Below are 27254 nucleotides of genomic sequence, written 5' to 3'. Positions count from 1 at the left end.
CTAATTCCAAGCCCAGTGGTCTTTCCACTGCCACTTAGCTGCCATAGTGTTTATTAAAGAACTTATGCTGGCAATATAGCCACCAATGCAACAAAAGGCTTTGCTAAGTGTTCTAGTAACTGTGTCCAGTTTTTATGTGACTCTATCTTGATCACTTATTCTGCCATCTTCAGTTCTATATTAAGTTCTGCAACATGGACTTCATCTACAAAGATAATTGCCCAATATTCATAGGCCAAATCACACAGTTCTTCCACCCAAGTGGAAATATTGCTCCATCCATGGAGTGAACACTCTCAAATGCAACAACCTTGGGGACTGATGTGTCTGATTTCTTTAGCAGCTCTTTAAGATAGTTTCCATATTATGATGAAATGTTTATCTTGGCACTGCAGCTATGAATTCCTTGGATCATGAAGACATGGTTCCCAGAATTAGAATAAATGTCACAGACTGGCATCGTCTTAGCCAAAGTGAAGAGAGTGGAGTCATTGGTCACGAAGTAAGATGAGAATGATAATGCTGCATCTTTCCTGTGCAGATTTACCAACTCTTGATCCAGATCCACGAGATTTGTTAATTCCAGAAATATTTCTAGTACTACCAGCATCAACACCATGTTTTTTTAATGCATCTGTGACTGGCCCCCACACTCAAGGATCAGGAGTCATCTTTAGGTTTTAGTTGCTAAAATGAACTAAAAAATTATTTGCCTTTTTAGTAACAAGAGAAATCATGTAGCCATCTGACAATGGGAAGATGTGTGCCCTGTAATTCATTGCTTTATACATTCAATACATTTGATCTTTTTTTCATCAAATTTTTTTCCTCAAAGTTACAATCAGCATACTAGGAAATGGAAACAGATTTTTGGCAAGTTGTCCTAAAGGATGTGGGACACCCTCTCTCGTCTTTATTTTGGCAAGACAGTCTGAGAATTTTTAGCAAACCATTCTAGTTTCTTCCAGTCTTGAGATTAATCACCTTGAGGATAACTGGAACTTGATCAACTTCTTTCTTCACAAGGAGACATTTCCTGCTTGAAGGTCTAAACTGGCCTTATAGAAAACTGCTGTTCCTTGGTCCTTCTGAAGAAGCAAGCAGGATATCCATAAAGAAATTGGGATCCAGCAGTGGTCTGCTGAACCACAGTTTTGAAAATTTTATCATTCTCAGTGGTTGAAGGTGTTCCTTTTCCTTGTTAGTAGTGAGTTGCTGAAATGAACTAAAGCTTGAGAAGCAATTTTCATCATTTTGGGTCAATTCTATGTGTAGAAGAATAGTGATTTACCAGCTGTTTGGAGAAACATTTGGGGTATTCTTGACAAGAATGGGTATCATCAAACACTGGTCTCAAGTCAACAAGCATTTATTGAATTTAAAAATTTTATTTAAATTAAGTTTAAAAGTAAAACAGGAAAATGTCTTGTAACAAATATTCCTTAGTCATGCAAAATGAATTCTCCCAATGGCTACACACACACACACACACACACACACACAATGTAAATTATATATATGCATACGTACATATGTATGTGTGTGTCTTATTCTGTACCCTAAATCCACCACCTCCTTATAAATGTTACGTTTCATCCTGGAATCATGAATGGTCATTGAACTGATTACTTACAGTGTTCAAAGTTGTTTATTTTTACAGTGTTGTCATTATATAATGTCATTCTTTGTCATTTTATAAAAATCCTTAAAAGTGTTCATTTTTATAATATTGATATTATAGGATAAATTCTTCCAGTTCTGCTTATTTCACTCAGCATCAATTCATACGAGTCTTCCCATGTCTTTTTTGGAATCATCCATTTCCTTATATCTTATAGCATAATAGAACTCCAACATATTCTTATCCTACAACTTATTCAGCTGTTTCTCAATTATCTTAGTTTCCAGGGTTTTTTTGTGTATGTTTTTTTCTTTTTGCTTTCACAAAAAAAAAAAAGAGCTGCTATAAATATTGGTACATAAAAGACCTTTTCCTCTTTATTTGATCTCTTTTAGGTATTAGCCTACTGGGGGCTACAATCTTCAGAGTTGCCTCTACCGACTGTCTCTTTCACTCCCTGCTGGATGTGATTTGTTTCCTCCTGGGGTAATAACACTGTTTCCTACCACTGCCTACCACTACCATTGCAACGATTAAAACAACTCTGTTTTTGCATCCCTCTCAGACTGGCTAATATGACTAAAGGAAAATGTTGGATAATGGAGGGGCGCTACTTACCCAGGAAAAGACAACTACATACAATCAGAGAGAGTTTGAGAGTTAATTGTTAGAGTTTAGGCATAACATAGCCTATAGGGAGCAGAGATGTACCCTCTCAATAGAGACACAGACACAGAGAGGAGCAACATTCCTGGCTAGAAGAAACTTCAAGGAGTAAGACTCCTGGCATCAAAGAAAAGAGCTGCCTGTAGATTCAAGAGAATTAACTCTTGTATGTAGAGTCAAGAGGAACAGAAGAAACACAACTTGTTGAGTGAAAATTCTACAGTGAAGGTAGGTTAGCAGCATAAGACCACTGGGAGAAGAGAAAGGACATGGGGGGCCTTCAGCATTGGAAGCGTGAATTGCCTTGGCCTCTCTCCCAATGTTATAGTACCTCACTAACGTTGTACTCTTAAGTTTGTTCCCATTTTCCCCCTAGGCAGTTTGGTAGGGAATTGTGAGTTACATTGTAGGAGTATAGAAACTTTGCACCCTAGAACCTTCAAGAGAAGCCATCTATTGGCTAATCCAACCCTTAATTTGGAGTGTAAGTTTGGGAAGTATCCCAGAGAAGGTACTAAAATAATAAATCATATAAACCAAAGGAAAAAGTATGCCATATAATTTGATGCAAAGAAAGTCTTTAGTAAAATAATTTATTCATGTTAAATATACAAAAATATAAGAATAGCAGGACCTATCTTTAATATGATGAAATATATTTAATATAAGACAACATAATATTCAACAGAGAAACATTTAAAGAATCCTAAACTTAAAAGTTACAAACAATACTGTCTCTTCCAATCACATTCTTATTTATTATCCTCTTGGAGTGCCATGAAAAAAGAAATTAAGGGAATAAACATTAATTTAAGGAATAAAAGTAAAGAAATAAAATGATGCTTGTAGATGACAATTATATATCTAGACAATACAATACATTCAACAACAGAAATTTAAGTGATATATGATTTTAGCAAAATAAATAAAGGTAAGATAATATCACAAAAATCTTCTGAATTGCTATAAACTACACAAAATCAAGAGTAACTGACAGAGAAATACCACTTGTAAAAAATTAATTATTTTTGCATTAACCTTTCACCACATATAATCAATCAACAATCATTTGTTAAGCACTTTCTTTGTGTCAGTTACTCTAAGTGTTTGGTATACAAAGAAAAAGCAAAAATAGCTCCTACCCTCAAGGAACTTACATTCTAATGGGAGAGATAACATGCAAATAACTTTGTACATACAAGACATGTACACAGGAACTGTCCCACTTTTTGTACTTGTATATTCATTGCTTAGCACAATACCTGGCCTAGTGTAATGATTTTATAAATGTTTGTTCAGCCATGTCCAAATCTTCGTGATCCCATTTGGGATTTTCTCAGCAAAGATACTGGAATGGTTGGCATTTCCTTCTCCAGCTCATTTTACAGATGAGGAATTAAGACAAAAATTAAGATGAACATGCTCAGGATCCCACAACTAATAAGTGTCTGAAGCCAGATTTGAACTCACAAAGATGAGTGTTCCTGACTCCAGGCCTGGCATTCAATTCACTACACCGTCTAGCTGACCAATTTTTATAAATGAGGACTGAAAAATAGCCATCTACAAACAATCAGGGCCAACACTTCCTTTCCTCTCACTTTCTTCTAAGTCTTCTCCAGTCTAGCTTCCAGTCTTATCATTCAACTGGAACTACTTTCTGCAGAGCTATGGACCATGTTTTAACTGTCATATATAATGACCTATGCTCAATCCTGATCCTCCCAGATCTCTCTATCGCATTTGGCACTTGTCAAATCATCTTCTCCTCCTGTGTTCTCTTTCCTATCTTGGGCAAGTCATTTATTTCCTTTTTTGCCTCAGTTTCTTCAACTGTGAAATGAAGATAATAATAGCACCTACCTCATGAGGTTGTTATGAGGGTCAAATGAGATAATATTTGTAAAAGTGCCTAACACATACTAAATACCACATAAATGCTTATCCCTTTACCCTCTCAACCTCCAATGACCATGAGTTCAATAATTCTCAGATATATATATCCAACCTTACTTAATCTTTCTCCTAAGCTGATGTCCTATGTTACCAGTTGCCTATTGGACATCTTGAAATTCATCTTGAACTCAAAATATCCAAAAAAGAACTAATTATTTTCCCCCTCCACCTCCATGGTTTGAGCAATAACTAAACCCCTCCTAAGCCCAAGCAATTTAAGCTAGTTTTAACTTGAAATAACTAATTTGAAGTCATCCTTAAAATTTAGTTTGTCTCCAACAGAAAGAGGATATAATCATACAAATAGAAGAAATTGTTGGACACAAAATTAATGGATTTGAACATACAAATGTGAAAAGATTTGGACTAACAGAAAGTAATATCTCCAAAATAGAAATAAAAGATACAAATTGGGGGAAATATTTGCAATAAATGTATCAGACAAAAGTTTTCTATCCATAATCAATTTTTCAAAAACCTGTTCCCTCCCATAACATAGATTCCCAAAGATGAACAGATACTCTTCTAATCAGAGAAATGTAAAAAAAGACAACCTTAAGGCACGACTTTTTCCCATTAAATTGGTTATACATATCTCTCTCTCCATATATATGTATATATATACATATACATATATACATCAGAAAATTATCATTGTCAGTGGAGCCGAGGGAAAGCAGTTGACATCATTTATATCACTGGCATCATAAAACTGATTATACCCTTTGACTCAGCAATCCTTTTGCTAGAATTTTACCCTGATGATATAAATATATCAGAATATGGAAAAGAAAAGACTATTAAGAAGGAAAAGAGAATGTAATTACAAAAATATTCAGTAGTTGCTTCATAACAGAAAAAACCTTGTAACAACTTTTATAACAGTGAATTTGGAGAATAACTGAATAAGTTAAATTGTAGTCAGTTAACATAACAATATTATGGTGACAAAAATGCTACGTATAAAGAATACAACCAACTATAAAAAGGCATGGATGCACTGATGTAAAAAAAGATCAGAAGAAGAATAAGGGAAGTATTCTTAACTCTATTTAAAAAGGTGACATCAAAGAGATTCAGACAGGAACACAGCTGGAACACAGAGGAAATATTTTGTTTGTTATCAGCTGTTTGATCACCTTTAACTATATTCAGCACATTATTTCCCTCTTCCATATCTAATTATGATAGAAATGATTCAGATTTGGGGATTAGAGATCTACCTTACATTTGGTGTCATTATTCAATTAATTAGCAATTGTTATAAATGCTGAATTAATAACAAGTTAAATTTTAAAAAATAGCTGACATGTACATAGTAACCTGATGTTTTCAAAGTACTTATATCGTTATCTCAATCAGGAAGCTCACCAATAAGTGTTTGTAGAATAGTAACAGATAAAATTGGTACTAAAGGAAGGAAATGATATTTTAAATGTTTTCTGTTACATAGTGTTCACAATAGTTTTAAATCTTAAGAGTATGTAAAAAATAAACCTATTTCCTTTTAAATATGGCAAATCCATCATATTTACTTTTTTGAAAAGTCAGTAGATTTTGAAAGCTAGAAAATTTGTATAGTACCTGGGGAGACCCTTCCCTGCTCTCCAGGACATACATGGTCCCCAGAATAGCTACCTCAGGTTTCAGGTCCTCTGTGGGTTCACATCCTCTCTCGACTTTTGCTTGTAACACCCCAATGAGGCATTTCTGATGGATTTACTTTTCCTGTAGGCAGCCAGAGCTTGTGGTTTTTTCAAAGCCAAGTCATTTAATGAAATAGTAAAAGAAGTTGTAATGGAACATACCCACCCCCAAGCCAAGGCTAACACTCCAATAAATACACACATGATCATCACTGGAGAAAGTGGACACATGTGGAGATAATGCCTGAGCAAGATGTGTGAAGGAAACACATTACCAGGGCACAGGTGTAGAACTTACTTCTGGGTCTGGCATTGCAAGACCACTGATGTTTCCTGATGATGTCATCATACTCTTCCCACTAGACCTGAACCCTGCTAGGGAAGGATCTCTACTTGGACAGCCGCTTCCCTGATGCCTGCTGGTGGCTGCTAGGGTTGTAGTGCCTACTGAGCGTTACTGCTCGATATTAATCAATTCTGGGCAGAGCTGGAGGCCTTCTGTTTCAGACAGCTATCTTACTTGGAGTTAGAAGTTCCCATGATCCTCTTTAGATCAGCATTGAATTGGAGGTAGAGCAAAAGGTAAGCTAAAGAGTCAAGATCATTCTTCTTCACTTATACAACCCTTATTCCTGCCTTTATTATACATATCTGTCAACAGCTGTCTCTGGGGCAGCTAGGTGGCTTGGTTAATAAAGCATCAAGCCTGGAATCAGGAAGATGTGGGTTCAAATGTAATCTCAGGTACTTACTAGCTGAGTGACCCTGAGCAAGTCACTTAATCCATTTGCCTCAATTTCCTGGGAATGGGAAATGAGGATAATAATAGCTCCCACCTCCCAGGGTTGTTGAGAGATTAAATGAGGTAATAATTATAAAACATAGTCTCTGGCACAGAGTAAGTATAATATAAATGTTAGTTATTATTATTATCTTTTCCTGAGAATTACTTTACATTTCCTTTGTACATATTTTGTATTTCTTAACTTGTGTGTGTCTACTTTTCCACAGTAGAATTTAAGTTTTCTGGGATTAAGGACTTTTGGTTTCTGTCTTTTTATCTCCAAAACCTAGCATAGTGCCTTGCTTAATAAATGTTGGTTGAGTTAAACTGAATTTTTTTTTAAGGGAGTGTTTTGGGTGGATAAGTGGACTGAATTATTATAGCAATGTAAGCTCCAAGTGAGGTGGGGCCCTTGAAAAACAGGAGCCATGTGTGTATGTGAATATCTGAGTGCATGCATGCTCTCAAGCCAAGGGACTCCACCACCAGCCAAGGCTTGAAAACAGCAGCAGCCACAGACCTCAGGCACTTCAGCAACCTCATGGTGCCCTTTGGCAAAAGGTGTACCAACCCCCATACTGCACTCACTTTTTAGCTCATTTATGTATCAGTCTCTCTCTCCCTTTCTTACTCTCTCTCTCTCTCTGACTTCAAAAGAAAAAGTCTGAGATAAGATCTGGAAATAGATATATACACTATGGAAAATGGTTATTCATGACAAACATTCTCTCTCACATTGGCTCTATCCTCCACCCAACCTGTGTTGGTTAAAGAAAAACCCCCTCCCCTCATCGTAGTAGTCATAGTAGTTCAGACATAGTAGGACAGAGTAGGTAGATGGCCATCTGAGTTCAGTCTGCTTTGTCCCTTTTTTAGATTGAAGGTGACATGCAAAGACAAGGATAAGTCTTTACCTGAAGGCTTGTGAATAATGTAGTTCAGAAGAGAAGTCCCCATGAAGGGGTCCCCAATCAGACGTGACATGAGAGGGGCAGCCATAGAACTGGAAAACATCCTTCCTTCAGGGTAAAGAGTTACCTTGACTGAGGTTGGATGCCCAGCTGAAGGAAGGAAGGAAACCATTTGAGAGCCAGGTGCTTGGCACCATCAAATTGGCATCATTCTCCAGCAGTGGTGGCAGGTTTACAATGAAATCTAATGTTACTGCTTCTTAGGGGCAGGGAATACAGCAAGCCCATTGGGTCCTTGGCCCACACATGTACTTTACATGACTTAGCATATGTGTTACTATACAATCATAGCCATAACCACCAAAAGTCAGGTAAGACTGAATATTCTTAAAATGGCCATATTACTGGTCTTTTATAGCTCTGAGCCCTGCTAAGATTTCACACAAAGAGACATGTACATGAGTATAAGAAGTAGAAGAATCCATAGAAGACTAATTCTAGCCCCAGTATGGGTATAATGCCTACTTAAGAAGCAGGTTGGTGGTGCACACCAAGCCTGGAGTCAGAAAGACCTGCTTTTAGATCTAGCCTTAGACAACTAGTAAAGCTGTGTGACTATGGACAAGTTGCTTAACCTCCATCTGCCTCTGTTTCCTCAACTGTAAAATGGGGATAATAACTCTCTCTCCAAGTTGTTGTAAGGATTAAATGAGATATTTGTAAGCACTTAGCACAGTGACTAGCACATAGTAGGCACTTAATAAATGCTTATTTCCTATTTCCCTTCTTAAAGGGAAGAAAGTTATACATACTATTAGAAGAATAATTCTACTAATTCTGGTTAGAATTGAGTAGTATTGGGCCTGCCTATAGAGGTGATTGAAGATTCAGTTTTTTACAGCAGTACATCTACCTGCCATTTGGACCCATGGGGACTGTAGGTGATACTATACTTGAAAAATAATGTCCTTGACTAATAGCTGCTAGGTAGTTGGAAAAATATTCTTGGTTCTTATATGCTTATGGTTGGTGTGGGCAATGACCGAGTAGACCTCTGAGAAGATTCCTCGACAGCTCCACAGACACAATACTGCTCTCCAAAGTGGTTTTTCCCAAAAAAGTGGTTTGAGCCACTAGCAGATCCTTTTCATACTTTATATAACTCTCTGTATCTGCCCACCTGGAGAGAAGTATGCAGGTGTAGGGCATAAAGGAGGAGGGGGTAACCTGTGAGAGGATGATCTTCCTGGGAATACTTGATGTATCATTTTCCATAATAGGGACTGGATTCTATGGATTCAATAATAATGAGACATGACAATGAGGCTGGTTGGTCACCTATAGGAATAGAGATCTTACACCTTTATGAAAGATTGGTAGCAACTCCTCTGTAATCACACTACCATTTTATCCCCAGGTTCTCCACCTTGAAAAGGACCCCCACCTGAAGCGTCCCTTACCACTGAATGTCAGAAGAGAGAGACAACTCCAAGAGCTGTTTAGTTTTGTGGAGTAAGGCAGAGTGGCCTGTGACGGAATGGTTTCTCAATTCATACCAAGTTCTTATGAGCTGAGCAGCTTAGCAGAGTGATCACAATTCACAATCACAGATCACAATAATACTCTTGTGAAAACTAGGTGTAGTTGGTGGGGCTAAAGGTGTAAAAGTTATAGCATCCCCCAAGCTGTATCCACCCACACTTCTCTCACTTGTCTTTCTAGAGTGTAGGAGGCTGTCACATAATTAGTCAAATAATTAATTGACTGAGGGGATGTAGTATATTGTTTGGTAATCAGGCAGCCCTCTGATTATCCCTGAACATCATACTTGCTAGACATCTATGCTTTCTCCTAAACATATGTGTGGCTGAACTGACTCCCAGAGTCAATAGAGACCTACAGTTATGATTTGAAACATGCTTAGAAATTACCCAAAATAGGAAACACTGCTTGTCTTTACTCTTTGAGTTCCATGCTGTGCTTGGATTCTTCTTTCCTCCTCTTTCATGATCCCTAATTTATAGGATTTGATAATTACCTCTTAATGATCAGGGGATTTATTTAAACAATTAAGTAGCATGTAAACCCAAAACAAAGTATAAAAAAACTTTCAAATAGCAAGTAACAGGATCCTTTTTTAGCTCAGATCTACTTCCTTACCCCCTATCTCTACACCTCTTTCTGATTGGTAAAAATGGAAGATAAAACAGAAACCACTGGGTAAGTTTTCTTAATGAGTGCCCTGAGAGAATTAGGGGAGAGGAAAGTCCTGGAATTAGGCTCCACTTGACATTATCACAAAGGCTGTGTTGTCATGCCCAGTCAATCCCAAATCCTAGTTTCACCTTGGCTTTTTCCTATCTGCCCTATCAGATTTACAAATAGAGCCATAGAGCATTTACAGAATGATTCTGAGTTCTTATCTCACTCCTTTCCCTGCTGCACCACTTGTGTTGAGGACCTCTCAGCTTCAAAACTTGGAAAGAAATTTTAGAATGAAGTTTAGACCAGGATCTCTCTTTTCTCCCCAAACTCATTATCAGAACTGTAAAGAAGCCAAAAGCTGAGGACTTGGGAAATATATACCCCCACAAATTTCCTAGCTTACCCAAAGCCTTTGTAAGCTTTTACCTTAACCACTCTCAGGATATCTGGGAAAACAGAGTTAAACTTTCATGTTTAGTGGACTTTTAAGCTCATCAAAGTAGATACTCCCTCCTTTGGAGTGTGCAAAACTTCCAGTCTCGTGAGAATCCTAGTCATGCCCTTCTACAAATCCTCTATAGAAGAATCAACAGGTTGACACCTTCCTCTGGATCTTTTCATATTGTAAATGTACTAGTGCAACACTAGATACTTCTTGTTCTCAATATGTAAGTATTATTATCTCTGTTTTACAGATGAAGAAATTGACTGGCCCATGGTCACATAGCAGAGCTAGGATTGGAATCCAGGTCTTTCCTTCGATTACAATGTTCTTTCTATTATACCAGTAATTCTCAAACCTTTTGGTCTCAGGACCCTTTTACACTCTTAAAAATGATTAGAGACTCCCTCCCCCTCATATCACTTGAGAATTAGTATATTCTGCCATGCTGTGTCTTTCTGGAAGACTATAGCTATGTAAATCAGGGCAGAGCATGGCAAAGTAAGTGCAGACATGAGTCTGTGATATCAGATGTGTTCCTTGTATTGACAGCTCATACACAGCCTGGTGCAAATAGAGGCATGAAAGGAATGTGTTTGTAGAAGGGGTTGTGCCAGTGCACCCCACTTGAAAGATTAAACTTTCATACATCACTATGACATGAAAATCCCCATGAGCAGAAACACTACAGCTTTAGCTATTTCTTCAAGCAGAAAGGGTGAGCACAGAGACCAGAAGGGCACCCAAGAAAAGGCCTATGTCAGGAAGCTCAGAGATGACATTCTAGATAGTTAAACTTATAAAATGAATTTGGCAAAACCCATTTGTTTTACCTGCTTTTGCCAATTGGCATCATCTATATATCTGGGGATAAAAGTGGAAACAGCTCTAAGAATCTAGTCTTTATGACTATTAAAGAAATATTTTTATTCATTAATATTTTAAAGATTTATAAATTTATTAGTGAAGAATTAATACTAAAAATAGTATAAGGGTAGAGTTCCACCTCCCCCCAAATAATGTAATTATAACATATTAAGCCTAAAGGTGATCAAATTTTGTGAAGTTTTAAATGCATAAAAAAGAGGATTTTACCTTATGAACTTTTCATAAGGTATAAACTCTTCCTTAACTGGGTCAAGAGGAAAACAAATAAGTTAACCCTGCCCCTGGGGCCTTTCAGTGGTGGAGGAATTTCAGCAGTCCAGCTGAAGTAGAAAAGTGGTGGAGGACTCTAGACCCTGGAGGGCCTTGAGGAGACAGAACCTTACTCCTGAGGTGGGAGTGGGGGGTGGGAAGGAAGAGAAGGAGGAATGAGCTCAGAGGGATTGTGACACTTTTCTGCCTTGTCACCAGAGAGAACTGACCAGCGGCAGACAATGCGTTCAGAGAACCCTGAAGACAAACACAGATAAACAGATAGGGATGGATCCTGAAAGATAGCCACATACAGAGGCAGGCAGCTTCAAGGGTGTGATCACTTGTACCAGAAAGAATGCTGGCTATGGACTCCAAAAAGGGCTTCTGGTAACAAGGAGTGGAGAGTTACCTCCATACTACCTCATGTGTTCCCTACATGTGTATCTCATTACCCTTGTACTCCTCTCTTCAGGATCTTTGAGTATGTGTGCAAGGGGAGACTATACTCAGGTTGGGGAAGAATGTTTTAGACAAACTCTTCTTACTATACAGCTCTAGTAAACACTCTCTTCTAAAAGTTGATTGAAGTTTGACTCTCCCTGGGAAGAATCCTTGTGGGTTTACAGCCAAGAGGAATAGAAGTCCAGTGACCCTGAGGACTCCGATAAAGCAGAGTAACAGCCATGACTCTGTTGATCCCAAATGAGGCGTACAAGTTCCAGCCTGAGAGAGTGACTTCAAAGAAGGTGTTTGCAATAACAATGATAAATATTATAATTATAATGAAATTGACATTTTATAATGTTTTAAGGTTTGCAAAGCACCATACACTTATTACCTCAATTTCCTTTACTAATACCAATTGGTTTTTTAGTTATTTGTCCAGTTCACTAATTTATCACATAAGAGCTATCCCTATTTTCATACATACAACATAGCATTCTGTTTTCTTTTTATTTAAAAATGATTACGAATCTCATTGAACCACATGGAATTGATTGTATAATGTGAAATGTACGTAGTATGAAATGTGACTGACACTTTTAATATTCTTCTTCCCCATTATCCCCTCATAATCTTATTTTATGACTCTGCTAAAGCCAAATATTCAATCAATGCACTCCCATAGTGCAGCAAATCCCTAGAGGTTGCGAAATTTGTCCCCTTGTCCCTGACTCCATTAATTATCCCACCTTCTCTCTCTCTCTTTCTCTCCCTCCCTCCCTCCCTCTCCCTCTCTCCCCCCAGCCCCTCTGCCCCCACCTCCTTCCTCTCTAAAATCATGGTTTGGTCTTTTATATTAAAAAACATTTTTTTGAAAGCATCCTGCCTCCATCCTGTCTCCTTTTCACCTTTACACTTCTTGATAAGACAGTATAAATTCACTACCTATACTTCTTCTCCTACTCACTCTCCAAACTATTTGCAATCTGCTTTCCTTTCCCTCCACACTACTGAAATTGCTGTCTTTAATGTATGATAATGTGTATGATTGCTGTAAAAAAAATTATCATCATTGCTTTCAAAAGTCTGAAATGCAGGTTGTAGTAATAGATTTAGAGCTAGAAGAAGTCTTAAGAGATTACCTAGTCAAGCCCATTCATTTTTAAACAAAGAAACTCAATCCTATATACAAGAAATGGCTTAACCAAGGTCACAAGAGTAAGCAACAAAGCCGGTATTTGAACCCAGGTTTCCTGAGTCCAAGGTCGTCATTCTTCCCACTACAAATCTATATTTTCTAAAAACAGTGGGATTGGTAAATAATAACTCTCTTGATAATAGAAATGTGTAATAATTGCCAGGAACTTGCCTTAACTTGGTTAGAATTGGCATGAGATGGAGAGGCTAGAGTTGGGTAATCAAAATATGACCAAAAGGGAGTGTCCACATATTTTCATAAGTTATTACATCCACAGGAACTCAGTACTCAAAGTACTGGTGCTGTCAATAGCCACAGTTGCACAACCAGGAAGAAAATTATATGGCACAGTGGACAGAGCACTGAACCTGAAGTCAAGAAGACCTGAGCTCCCATCCAGCTTCAGATACTGACTGTCTGGGTAACCTTGAGTAAGGTACATAACTGCCTCAGTTTCTTCATCTATAAAACAAGGATAATAATGGCACTTACCTCTCAGGATTATCATGAGGGTCAAATGAGATAATATATGTAAAATACTTGGCACATTGTAGGTGCTGTGTAAATGTTAGCCATTATTATTAGTGGCTTTCAGGGTCCATGTTTTTGAACCAATATTACCACATCAATTCCAGCATCCCCAATCAGTGGCATTCTCCCTTTTAGAGTGGTAATATATGGTAATATATTACATGACTGTGTAGTAAAATGGGAAGAATGCCTGAGTTCTAATCCTAGTTTTGCCACTTACCAAACAACAAGAAATTATTAAGTACCTACTATGTGTTTGAGGATTGTAACTAGTAGCTGGGGATATAAATAGGAAGCAAGAAGAAGCTCATAGTCTTGGAGGTGAGGGAGGCACATGCAAATTTACTTAAATATTTAAGTAGGTCTGATATCTTATCACTTAAGGAATTCTCTCCAGTGATTCAAATCACAGCCCATCTATGCCTGCCCATCCTCTGGAACTCTTGTCCATGCTTTCCCCAAGTTCAATAAAGGGAGTCCCACCCAATCTTCTGGATGCCTTTCTCTATTTCATGAGGACATTTTCAATGGTACACTCTTTACTTACTTACTCTAGCAACATGAACAGCCCATCTGTTCTTCCTGTTATGCAATTTCTTTATAATATCTTTTATTCTTGTTCTTTGGCATTGCATCCTGTTCACCATGTGACTTTCCATTATGCCCTCAGAGCCCACTGACAACCATTTATTATTCACCTACTAGGGTCAGGCACTGTGCTAAGTTCTGGAAATACAAAGAATGGCAAAAAATCGGGGAGAAGAGTGCAAGAGTATTGGAAAGATAGGCAGGGCCCGATTATAAGGGGCTTTGAATGCCACACAAAATTTTATATTTGATCCTAGAGGTTCTAGGGAGCCACCAGAATTTATCTTATATAGAAAAGTGACAAGGTAAGACTTAAGCTTTAGTTTTAGGGAGATCAACCTGACATCTGAGTGGAGGGTGGACTAGGAAGGGGAGAGACTTGGAAAAAGACCAACTAGTATGACACTTGTCTTTAGCTCTTTGGAGACAGTTGTACCAGATCTGTATCTTGCTACCATATAGCAGCACTGTTAAATGTCAGTATTGAAAAGATGAGCCTTTGCTTTCATGGGAAGCTTGGTACCATTAAAAGAGCTTTGCAGTTTCCTGAAAGGAATGCAGCCTGTTTTCTCCCTCCTCTACAACTCTTGTTCCAGTTCATTGTTCATCTGTACTGTCCAGTCCAAATGTACATATTATGGGGCAACCTGTAGGGTGTTTGTACAAATTCATGTTGAAATCTGAGCAATATACATCCTTTATCCACTTGGTCTTTCCTGCGTAGATTGAAAGAGCAATCCCTTCTGATGATGACTTATCACTTCCAGGCATCTTTGCAGTGTTTGGGGGCTCAATGCAATCAAAACAATACCATTTGCCAAGAGGAGCAAGAGGTGGACCTCGGTAGGGAGTTAACATAGTCCCTGCATGAGATCACCTGCATCATAATGGCAGGCACGTAGCTCCCACTTGAGATTGAGCAGCCTTGTTTCTATTGTTGTATCTTCCAAAGAATCCCGCATGATGTTAATATATGAATGTGAGACATGGTGTTATAAAAGGCCTGTAAGAGAGCATTTTGTTTTACTAAATTAATGTCTTTTCATAATCAACAGATAATAAATATGGTGAGATTTTATATTCCCTACAACATATTTAATTTACTTGTGAGAGGGTAGAAGGGTGTGGTCCATCATCAAGCAATGGTTGTAGAACCCTGCTTGTTCCCTTCTAATACTCTCATTGAAGATGCTCTTCATGTATATAATACATAACCCTTACAAAGATTATGTATAGATAGGAGAGTTTAGACAATACTGGTAGTTACTGATGCTCTTTTCAGTCATCTTTTATAATGTTAATAATTTCCAAAATTTTAATTTGCTTACATACCTTCATATAGATCTATGCTGATGCATCATCATTTCACACAGGGAACACTGGGTCTTCAAAATCCTAACAGCAGATGTAAGACCAAGCTGGGAAGGCTTGGAATATGGGCCCAGTGATAGACCAAGTCTGTTTCCTAAGGAAAAACTTAGCTAATGCCCTTAAGCAGTAAGTTGGCCGCAGAGAAAAATGAAAGCTGTCCCTCAGATCTGTATGGTTTCCTTGGGGGAAAGAAATACGCATTCAAATAGTGCCTACTGTGCTAAGTACTTACAAATATCATCTCATTTGATTCTCACAACAACTGTAGGAGGTAGGTGCTGTTATCCTCATTTTACAGGTGAAGAAACTGAGGCAAATGGAGGTTAAGTGACTTGCCTACAGTCATACAACTAAACAAATGGCTGAGGTTGTAAGTAAATGGACCTCAACTCAGGTCCTCCTAACTCCAGGCCCAACACTCTATCCACTGTGCAACCTAGGCTGTACTTCTGTAGTGACAAAATAGCAGAGTGACGAGGAAAGGGGCAGAGACTATTAAGAATCACACCATTTTCTAGAAAGACTTGTATGAACTGATGCCAAGTGAAGTTAGCAGAACTAGAAGAACACTGTATAAAGTAACAGCAACATTGTGCTATGACCCATTTTGTTAGACTTAACTCTTTTGAACAATGCAGTGAACTAATACAGTTCTAAAAGATTCATGATGGAAAATACTATCCACATTCAGAGAAAGAACTATGGAGTCTGAATACAGATTGAAGCAGACAATTTTCTCTTTCTTTTGCTGTTTTTTGTATTTTCTCTCCCATGATTTTTACCTTTTGTTCCGGGGCAGCTAGGTGGTACAGTGGATAGAGCACCAGTGCAGGAGTCAGGAAGACCCGAGTTCAAATCTCACCTCAGACACTTGACACTCACTAGCTGTGTGACCTTGGGCAAGTCACTTAACCCCAATTGCCTCATCCTGGGTCATCTCCAGTCATCCTGATGAATATCTGGTCACTGGATTCAGATGGCTCTGGAGAAAAAGTGAGGCTGGTGATCTGCACAGCCCTCCCTCACTCAAAACAAAGTCAAGTGCAAGTCATGTCACTATTTCTCTGATGGCATGGTCTTCTTCAGCAACATAGGATGAGTGCATCCACACCTTTTGTTCTGATTCATAACATGACTAATGGGGAAATAAGTTTAATAAAGTCTAATATGATCGTACATATATAGCCTGTATCAGATTGATGCTGTCTTGGGAAGGAGGGAGTAGAGGGAGGAGGGGAAGTTTAGAACTGAAAATCTTATAAAAGTGAATGGTGAAAACTAAAAAATAAATAAATACAGAGAAAGAAAAAAGACACAATTTTAAAACTATGAACAAACTTAAATTTGATTGTTAGTACTCTAAATGTGAGATCTCTGTCCAGTGACTGATGAATGGGAACATTAGAGATGGAGCTGAATCATATCCACTTGAACACTTGTCCTCTTATTGGAAAGAGTCAGATGGGAAGATTCATTTTTCTTAGCTGAGAGGAAGGAACTAAAGGATCATGCAAAAGGGAAGTCTAGGAGCTCACCTGAGAGGACGGTGCCAGTGGCTAAGACAAATATGAACTAAATATAATTACCAACCAGTTGGAGCCTTGTCTGGCTCACTGACCTGTTTAAGGAATGACCTTCCTAGATAAAATTTGCTTCCACACTGAGTCCAGGTGAATTTATCTCCTCTCCATTTCCTCACCACTATGGGCACATTGGCGTTCCTTAGCTTTAGCTCTTATTTGTTTATTTTGTCTCCAGATAAAGATAAACTGATTTTTTATTGCATTCTGAGTCAGTATTTGCTATGAATGAGTGGGCGGTGCAGTGGAGAAAAACAGAAGGGAGCGTCTGGACAAATAGTGCTAGCCTTTACCATCAGCCTGTGTTGAAGTTTCCTCTCCTTTCCCCTACCCCCAGACACAGACAGGTTTCATTATCATAAATGAAACCAGAAGAAAGAAAGAAGTTGTAGCTAAAAAAATGGATGCCTCACATATACTCCTTAGAGAAGTAAAGGAGCCCAAAGGCTGTAAGAAACATTATTTCATAGGACATTTGGTCACTATGTATTGCAATATTAATCAAAAGTATTTGCAAAAGGGCCATTATGAAAATAATTGCAATATATATGTGTGAATATCTACCTACCTACCTACATAAATACATACATATGGGATAGCTGGGTAGCACAGTGAATAGAGTGAAGGGCCTGAAGTCAGGAAGACTCATTTTCCTGAGTTCAAATCCTGCCTCAAACGCTTACTAGTTGTGGGACCCTGGACAGGTCAATTATTGACCATGTTAGCTTCAATTTTCTTAGCTGGAGAAAGAATGGCAAATTACTCCAGTGTCCTTGCCAAGAAAACCCCATATGGGATCACAAAGAGTCAGACATGACTGAAACTAGTGAACCACAAAGACAACAATTTACATACACACTCTGATATTTGGTGACATCAGTGCAAAGACAGGAAAAGGCGAGGATGGGGATAAATAAATGGGAAAGAATGGTTTAGGAGAAAGAAAAAGACCAAAGACTTACAGATTATATAAATACCTCTAAACTTGGTATCATGAATATTTTCCTAAAAAAAAGAATTCTAGCCCCTAGACATGCTGAGCATCAGATAACATCGTAAAGAATGAAAGCCACTACATTTTAATGGACAGGAAAAGACATTATCAACATCAGAGTTAGAGTCTCCTGTACTAAAGAAATGTATGCAGAATAATACAAAATGAACACAAAGCTGTTAAATATAGATTAGGTACAGAGGACACTAGCAGCTATGGGGATCAAGAAAGACTTCATGCAGAAGGTGATGTTTGAGCCAAATCTTGAAGGGATTCTTGGAGGAGAAGATGAGGAGGGAGCACATTCTAGGCATAGGGTATGGCTATTGTATAGTCACAGAAATGGAGTGCTGATGTGAGGAACAGAGAAGAAAGGCCAGATTGTAGAGCGTGAAGAGGGCAGTAATCAACAATGAGAATGGAATGATAGGTTGGGTCTAGTTTTTGAGGGGTTTTAAAGGCCAAACAGAGGAATTTATGTCTTAATCTACAGTCAATAAGTAACCACTGAGTTTATTGAGTAAGAAATCAACATTGTCCAATCTATACTTAAAATAACTTTCCCCCCCCACTTAATAGTATATTATTTTTTCAAATTACATGGAAGTATAGTTTTCAACATTTACTTTTATAAGACTTTGAGTTCCAAACCTTTTTCTCCCCCCCCCAAAATGGCAAGCAATCTGATATAGACTATACGTATACAATCACATTAAACATATTTCCACATTAGTCATGTTGTGAAAGAAGAATCAGAACAAAAGGAGAAAGTCACAAGAAAGAAAAAAATTTCTGCTTCAAAAAAAAGAAAAAGTCCAAAGTGACAGAAATCCAATCTGCTTCTGAAAATCTCTTTTTGACCAGCTGTTTTCAAGTTACAATTTAGAGTATTCTCAAACAGACAAAATCCTACAATAAGATAAAACACAGTAGCAAAGTTCAGGGAAGTGTTGGATTTATCAGACAGAGCAATAGTCACTTAGAAAGTCAACTCACCTTGGAGAATCATTTTCCTGAACTATTCTCTGTAGTCAAGGGAGAAGTGCCAGGCCTAGAGGCCTGAGGGCTACCCGAGTCTTCTTACCTCTATCCCGAGGTCTTCGGTTGGCCAAACCGGATGCTCGTATGAGAGAAAGGACGTTCCAGAGTCGAACAAGGGTTGAGCTTTATTTCAGGGTCTAGTTACAAGTGCAGGGGAATTCTTCCTTAGGAGGGAGCGAAGAATCTCCCAAGGAGGCAAAGATCTTACAATAAGAGATTGGAAGTAGAAGTATAAGTGGGGAGAGAGGGGGAAGGAAGAGAAGAGAGAGGGAAAGCGGAGCCTTGTTGTCCTCACACGTGGCCCCTCCGCCCAAGAGAAGTTTCAGGCTTTCCTGATCCTACTTAAACCCTCCAGCAGCATAGTTTGCATCTGAGTACCGTGCTGTTAGATAACAATAGTGTGCCCAAATCTGGGACAATCTCGAGGGCGGGGAGAGCTCTCTCCCATCACGTTTCTCACGGGAAGAGGCGGAAATACACGAGATAGCTCGGTTCACCTCGATTCCCAGTCGTTTCCTGGGGGGTCTCGTGAGAACTCTAAGATTTAGAAGTTCCCACCTTTACCTGCCTGAGACTGTCCACCTGGAATTGAGCTTCCATCCCCAACAGAGAAGCTTAGCAAAGACCAGTACCTTAAGTAGATTAAGGTATTCCTGTTCTGTCAGATTACCTCCACCCCCTTCAGTTCATTTTCTAGGAATTTAGAGCTCCCTTTTTGAACCTTTACTCAGTTTCCTAACTGAAAGTGGTCAGGCCTTTGAAAATGAAGGAAAAGATTTAGTACCTGGCATTGTTTTCGTGAAAGTCTGTAAATTCTGATAAGATTTTCTTTATCCAGGTAATTCTAGAAAGGACTCTAGACTAGAGAAAAATTTACTTCCTAAATTTTCCAAAAGAAAGAGTGGGAGTGGGGAGGGGAAATAAGGAAGTCAATGAGGAGGAAGGTGTGATTCTGTCATGCCCATCCCCCTCACCAGACTGCAATAGCCAGGGACTTGCTATAGCCTAAGGACAAAGGGCCCCTCCACCCCCCATCTAGCTTTACTTTGCTTTGGGACATTTTTAAAAGATATCTATCTATCTATCTATCTAGATATATCTATATCTATCTATCTATATCTCTATATCTATATCTACAAGTAGATATAGATATAGGTATATATGTATATATATATATATATATATATATATATACATATCAAAAACTCCTTGAAATTCTCTCTCCTCTTCTTGGATCCCCTAGTTAGGATTTTCATTTTCACTTCTGCCTCTCTTACTACCCACCTCCTTCACAAATAAGGATATATACACCATTACCAAGAGGTTGTGGTTAATCATGGTTTTATGTCTAAGTGAGTCAGCCTTCAATGTATGAATTAAAGTTAAAAATGATGAATAGACTTAAGAGAACAGAGAAACTTTGCAGGAAATCAATACTGGTTAGGGCTCATTGGGAAGAGTGGGAAAGCACATTTTAGTCTTACTCAAATTTCTGAGGGAGAAACAACTCAGTCAGAGAAACAGCTCAGTCTGTTCTCGCCCCACCTCACATCGACATACTCCAGATGCTGGCAGAGGCCAAGAAAGCCAATCTGCCTCAATATCCACTCTTGTTCCTTTGATCTAGGACTGAGTCTCCTTTACCTCCCTACACACCTACGAACTATCGATTCAAACTGTTTTGAGTCTCTTGGGCTCCCTTTGAAATGGCTGGACTACAAGTGTCTTTACCTCTCATTCAAACTTCATGATCAGTGTGTGTCTCCCCACCCTTCTATCCCCCAACGAAAAGTTGTCTTGTCAAGAATCATCACTATAATACATTGCCCAGAAGTTCTTTATGACTTCAGAAGTGCTTCAAAGCTGCCAACACACATATTCAAATGGAACCCCAGAGAGTATCAGATCAATTATCTTTATAGGACATACAGACATGTCTTTACAGGATACAGCCGGGTCGTAACAGAACATTCTGGCTAGTACCAAACACAGTCACAATCGACAAGATTCTTAGGGAGAAAAAGAGACATTGGTCTCCTTCTCAGGTGTTTAGCACATTGTTTAGAGTTCACTGAAATGCCCCCATTAGGCAATACTGCCCAGGAAATCCATTCAGAACACCAGTACCTATTCCTACATTAGAGCTTGCTTGGGTCAATCATGTTCTCTTTCCACTGGGAAGACAGTTGTAGCTAAAGGCAACAACAGGAGTGTTAATTCCACTGGCTTTCATAGTCATTATTTCCCTTTAAATAACTCCTAGCTAAACAGTGCCTATGAATGCCAGAAAGGCAGTTAAATTACTCACAGGGCAGTTCTCCTGTGACTGCTAGGTCTACTTACAGTATAGCAGTTAAAGCCCTTTCGTTCCTCATCCCCCTTTCCTGGAAAAAGGGGTATGATCTTTTCTCCCTACATGTACTCTAGAGAAAATGAGTTCACATTGGCAAAAGGACAGCTTCCCTCTTTCAACTGGACTGTGGCATCTGAAGAGTATGTCTAATGTAGCAAGTATCCTCTGGCTCATTCTCCCAGAGCCTGGCAGGTCACAATTCTCCTTCAGGGTTCTAGGGTGTGCTAAGGAGTTTGGAGATGACTTTTTCTCTCTTGCCATCCACTGGAGCTCCCACTAACTGGGTTCCTCCCACTATTAGGGACCAATGACTACTACCTCAGTTCTATTTAACCGCTTAACAGCAATTAGTTTTTACTAGGTTTTGAAGCGATTGCAATAGCCAAGCACAAACATATCTCCCCAACACCTTGGAAACACACTCTCCCATCTCCCCTCTCAGTCTCTGGGGAGAATAAGCTCATTATTAGTACAGTTCCTACAGAACATGTGCAGATGTGGCATGACTGGATGAGACCTTGTCACAACTATACTAGGCTGGATCCAGAAGACCATTCCTGAAAATCCCCCTACTCCTACCAGTATTGATGCTGGGCTGGTTGCAAAACTCTGCCTGCACTTGACTTCCCAGATTTCTGTGGCTCTTTCTCCTGACCTCTGAATTAATCTTCCTTACCTAAAATGAAAAAGAACAGATACAGAGTCCAAAGACCAAAGCCTATTTTTCAGGACCACATGGACTCAATGGTGAGATGGCCCTAAGGTCTGTCCCCTTACAGCATTTTCTGTCACTAAATACTGTGGATGAAGGAATCCAGCTATGAACAGAGCTGCTGAAAAAGAATATGCTGATACTGATAAGCCCCCCTTTTTAAAAAAAATGCCTTGAGTTAACGAAAGCAATCTGGTTAGCTAACTGGAATCAGCTAAAGAATGTCCATGCATGTTCCACAGTCTTTCCAAGTCACTTTGATTCTACATCATCCTACCTCTCAGAAGTAAGCATCTCATCATGAAGGGAAGCCACAAGAGGAAGCTGAATATGTGCCTGTCCCTCTTGCATATACAATTGTCTCTCAGTGGTTGGCCATTTCTCATGTTTGAAAGGGATTGTAGAGGAGTTAGGATTATAGGTTTAGAACTGGAAAGGCATTCAGAGGTCCTATCTTCTAACACCATCATTTTATAAGTGAGGAAATTAAGGACCAGAAAGATGAGATGATTTATTCACAGGTATTGAGAGAGAGAACTGAGATGTGAACCACGCTCCCTGAATCCCAGTCCATGGCCTTTTCCATTGTACCATATTACCTGTACATATACCTCAAAATACCTATGTCTATCATTGTATCTTGTCTTCTCCTGAAGGGCTGATTTTGCCAAGTCAAGTTAACAAGCATTTATTAGTACCTACTATGTGCCACACACATACACAGATACAAGAGGCAAAAGATAATCCCTGCCTTTAAGGAACTTACAGTCTACTGGGAGGGATAACAAGCAAATAAATATGTGCAAAGCTATATACAAGATAAATAGGAAATAATTAATAGAGGGAAGGCATTAGAATTTAGAGGAGTTGGGAAAGGCTCCTGTAAATAAAAAAAGGGGGGGAGGATTTTTCCCCGTTTAGTTTTTTTGTTTGTCATCAATTATATGGAAAAACAATTTTAACTTTCTTTTCTTTTTTTCAAATTTTGAGTTCCAAATTCTCTTCCTTCTTCCCTCTCCATTTCATTGAGAAGGCATAGGTTACACCTATGTAGGGACATCAGTTATACATCTGTAGTCATGCAAAACACATTTCCTTGTAAGTCACGCTGTGAAAGAAAACACAGGCAAAAAAAATCCCAAGAAAAATATAAAGACAGGAATGAAAAAGTATACTTCATCTGCATCAAGACTCCACTAGTTCTTTCTCCATAGATGGTCAACACCTTTCATCATAAGATCTTCAGAATTGTCTTAGATCATTGTATTGCTGAGAATAGCTAAGTTATTCATAGCTGATCTTCATACAGTGTTGCTGTTATTGTGTACAATGTTCATCTGGTCCTGCTCATTTCACTTTGCATCAGTTCATGGAAGTCTTTCCCAGTTTTTTTGAGAGTATCCTGTTTGTCATTTCTTATAGTACAATAGTATTCCAACATAATTATATACAACTTGTTTAGCCATTCCCCAATCGATGGACATCCCTTCAGTTCTTTGCACCACTAAAAGAGTTGCTATAAATATTTTTGTATTTATAAGCCCTTTTCCTTTTTGCTTTTTATCTTTTTGGGGTATAGACCTAGAAGTGGTTTTCCTTGGTTAAAGGATAGGCATGGTTTTATAACCTTTTGGGCATAGTTCCAAATTGTTCTCCAGAATGGTTGAATCATTATACAACTTCACCAACAATGCATTAGTGTCTTAATTTTCCCACATCCCTTCCAACATTTGTCATTTACCTTTTATGTCATGTTAGCCAATCTGATAGGGTGGGGTAGTACCTCAGAGTTGTTTTAATTTGCATTTCTCCAATCAATAATGATTTAGAGAAGGGCTTCTTAAACTTTTCCCACTCAGGATCCCTTTTTGGTTTCAGCAGTGTTTGTTGATGTTGCATGAGTGAGAGCATGGGCAGTCTAAGGTGTGCATGCTTTGTGTTCAGAACCAAGGCTGCACTGAAGTTGCATGATTCAACATGGGCAAGGGCTTCTGGAAACACCTCAGATTCCTTAGGTGCTTGATTTGTAATTAAATTCTGGTTGTTTTGGAGTCAAGACCCACAGTTTAAGAAGTACTGATTTAGAGCATTTTTTCATGTGACTATAGATAATTTTGATTACTTAGTCTGAAAACTGCCTGTTCATATCCTTTGAGCAAAAATGGCATTTTACTTGAAGCTTAGAAAGACAAGGAAGCCAATGGGCAGAGATGAAGAGGGAGAGCATTTCAAGCATGGGGGATAGACAGAAAATGTAGGGAGATGAGAGATAAGGGGGTCCTGTACAAGTAGTAACAAGGAGGCCACAGATCACAGATCAGTGTACAAATCAAAGAATACATGGGAAGTGTAAGAAACCTGCAAAGGTAGGAAGGAGTCAGGTTGGGAAAGGCTTTAAAAAGCAAATAGAAGATATTATATTTGATCCTAGAGGTCACTGGGAATAATTGGAGTTTATTGAGTAATGGGCCGACATGATCAGACCTGAACTTTAGAACAATCACTTTGGCAGCTGAGTGGAAGATGGACTGGAGTAAGGAGATAATATTAGTTGTGTGACCCTGGGCAAGTCACTTAACCCTGTTTGCCTCAGTCTCCTCATCTGTAAAATGAGTCCCAAATGGGACTCATGGAAAGTCAGACACGACTGAAAACAATTGAATGACAACAACAAAAGATGTGATATGATGAGGACATTGGTGACATGACTCCTCTCACTTTGTTTCTGAGGTTTAATCAGGAGGTTGCTGTCTTAGTAAAAGCTTTGAGTTCACCTGACTACAGGAGTTGAAGACAGGAGAGTAGAGAGCGGAGGAATACAGATAGTGTTACTTCTTTGGTTAACGTTCAACTCAAGACATTAATGGCTGGCAGCAGAGGAAGCTGACCAGGAGATATAGATTTAGAGCCAGAATAGACTTTAGAGGCAATTAAGTCAACCCCACCCCCCATTTTATAGATGAGGAAATTGAGGCATAGAGACATTTATTTGCTCAGGGTCACACAGCTAATAAGTGTCTGAGGTATCTAAACCCAGATTTTCCTGACTCCAAGTCTGACGTGCTCTCTTCTCTGCCTGGCTTCCTCTCACGCTGCTCATTGCTGAGCAGTGAACAGTTATTTGGAAAGTCTCCATACTGTACTTTATCGTCTTTTATGTCTTGTAGTGAATGTACCCAGACCATAATGTGAACATGTTTTTCTTTTAAGTCATGAGAAGCCAGAAAAGTGATGAGACTTAAGGGGGATTGCTGTTTCTGGAGATGTTCCCAGAACTTTAACTTTTGGGTGGGGATGAGAAAGTAAATGAAATTGTAATCAATATGTGCATTTTTCCATGTGAATGGTAATGGGGATCCAGTGCAGGTGCAGAGAGACTCAAATATCATCTCCAGATGGAGGATGCTGGGGAGCTGGTAGGAGACTCATAATGAGGTGTAAGGAAAGTGCCTTGGGGAGAAGGGATCATGTATGGTCATTCTCCACCTGGTTCCAATTGGTTACCCATGTGGTTGGGAGGAGCCCTTTTCTATTGGCTGCATAGTCAAAACTGTTGGCATTTTCAAAAAGGTCTGAATCAGCTTTGGCCATCTCTGCCTCCTTATCTTAAGCTATATTCTAATTAGCATGAGTGTATCCTTTGACGGGAAGCGAAGGGGAGGGCAAAGGTGATGGGGATGGGATCTGAAATTGATACTGCATGGGGAAAATCCTGTCATACTTGGTATAAAGCTTGTCCATGTCCTTTTACAGCAAATTTCTATAATCAGAGCAAATGGTCAGTAAAAGATACAAACGCAATGCAAGTGTGTGAGCTCTTGCTGTTTTGACCTGAATGTGTAGTCATTGCACACTCCAAACAACTAAAATTAAATCTGAAACATTTTCAGTTTGGTTTGATTTTTTTTTTTTTTTGAGGGAGGTAACCTATTTGGTCTAATCATTACTTAAGTGTCCTCTCGAGTCTCTTGTTATAGTTGGAGTAAAAAGTCAGTCTCTGGCAAATTCATTAGTATAACTATTGAATCCAGGGGGTGGAAAACTATGGGCAGAAACTACTTAAACTTTTAAGAAAGTAACAAGATTCGATAATCCTTCAGGTCAAATGTAAATGGGTTTAATGGAGGCTCTTGCACTTTTACTTCTCCCTATATTTGGGCCCAGCAGACTTGCTTGTCAGATTTGTGTCTTCCAGACTCACCTACAGTTGGCAGCAAACAGAAACAGCCAACGTCTCCCCATCATCCCGGGATGCAGCCTATGCTCGTTCCTGTCTACCTCCTCTCTGGGATCCCCTCAAGGCAGGAACAGCTCTACGCCCTTGGCAAGCAGGAAGCAGTTTCAGAAGTGGAGACTTTCACCCTTACCCCAAAAGAATTTGGGTCCCATTTGTTTGAGGGAGGGAATGATGAGAATGGGATCTGAAGCCCCAAAAGAAAAAGACCATGTCTTTGGGATCTGGACCCCAAAAAGGAAAAGCCCCTGGACTTTCCCATGTGGTCCTGGTTCCTGGTGTTTGCCTGGAACAATCGGCCCTTCGCAGTTAATTAACTGCCCTTTCGTTGTCTGCACCTGACACCTCTCTAGATCCCCTCTGCCTTAATTCCATCTAGACCCTTTCTGTGTTCCCACAGTCTTCTATATATAAGAACCAATTTGCCTCCATTAAAATGCTCAGATTCCTTAAGAGTCTGGCCAGTATGGTGGATTTCACACCCACCCTGAACAGTGTTTTAATAAACTTTGTCTTTGACTGAAAGAAGGTTTGGGTCAAATTCATTTGGGCAGGACCCATATGTCACTATTTTGGGGTCCTAGCACCCCTAAACCTCAACAAAGGGAATGAGCATTTATAGAGCTTCTACTACGTGACAGGCATTATGCCAAGCACTTTTTAAAAAATTACTTGATTTAATGAGAGAAGCTATGTTATAAAGGGAAGAACTTCTCCCACCGAAGAAACAGGGTTTCCTTGGCCTTTTTTTGTTCTTTTCCATTCTATGTGAAGGGAATGGAGTCTCTGACCTTTGCTGAGGGTGAGAGAGAGACACAGGAATCCAGGAGTCAGAAT

At 39.1% G+C, this 27254-nt stretch overlaps 1 pseudogene; it reads right to left on the bottom strand.

Annotated features, from left to right (window-relative positions):
- On the bottom strand, positions 1-25774 carry LOC140523182 (5-aminolevulinate synthase, non-specific, mitochondrial pseudogene; annotated as a pseudogene).
- Between the last annotated feature and the right edge of the window lie 1480 nt (positions 25775-27254).

The sequence above is a fragment of the Notamacropus eugenii genome, chromosome 2 (assembly GCF_028372415.1).
Source record: "Notamacropus eugenii isolate mMacEug1 chromosome 2, mMacEug1.pri_v2, whole genome shotgun sequence".
Taxonomy (NCBI): Eukaryota; Metazoa; Chordata; class Mammalia; order Diprotodontia; family Macropodidae; genus Notamacropus; species Notamacropus eugenii.
Note: the sequence above shows the minus strand (reverse complement) of the source record. Positions and strands in the feature narration are given on the sequence as shown.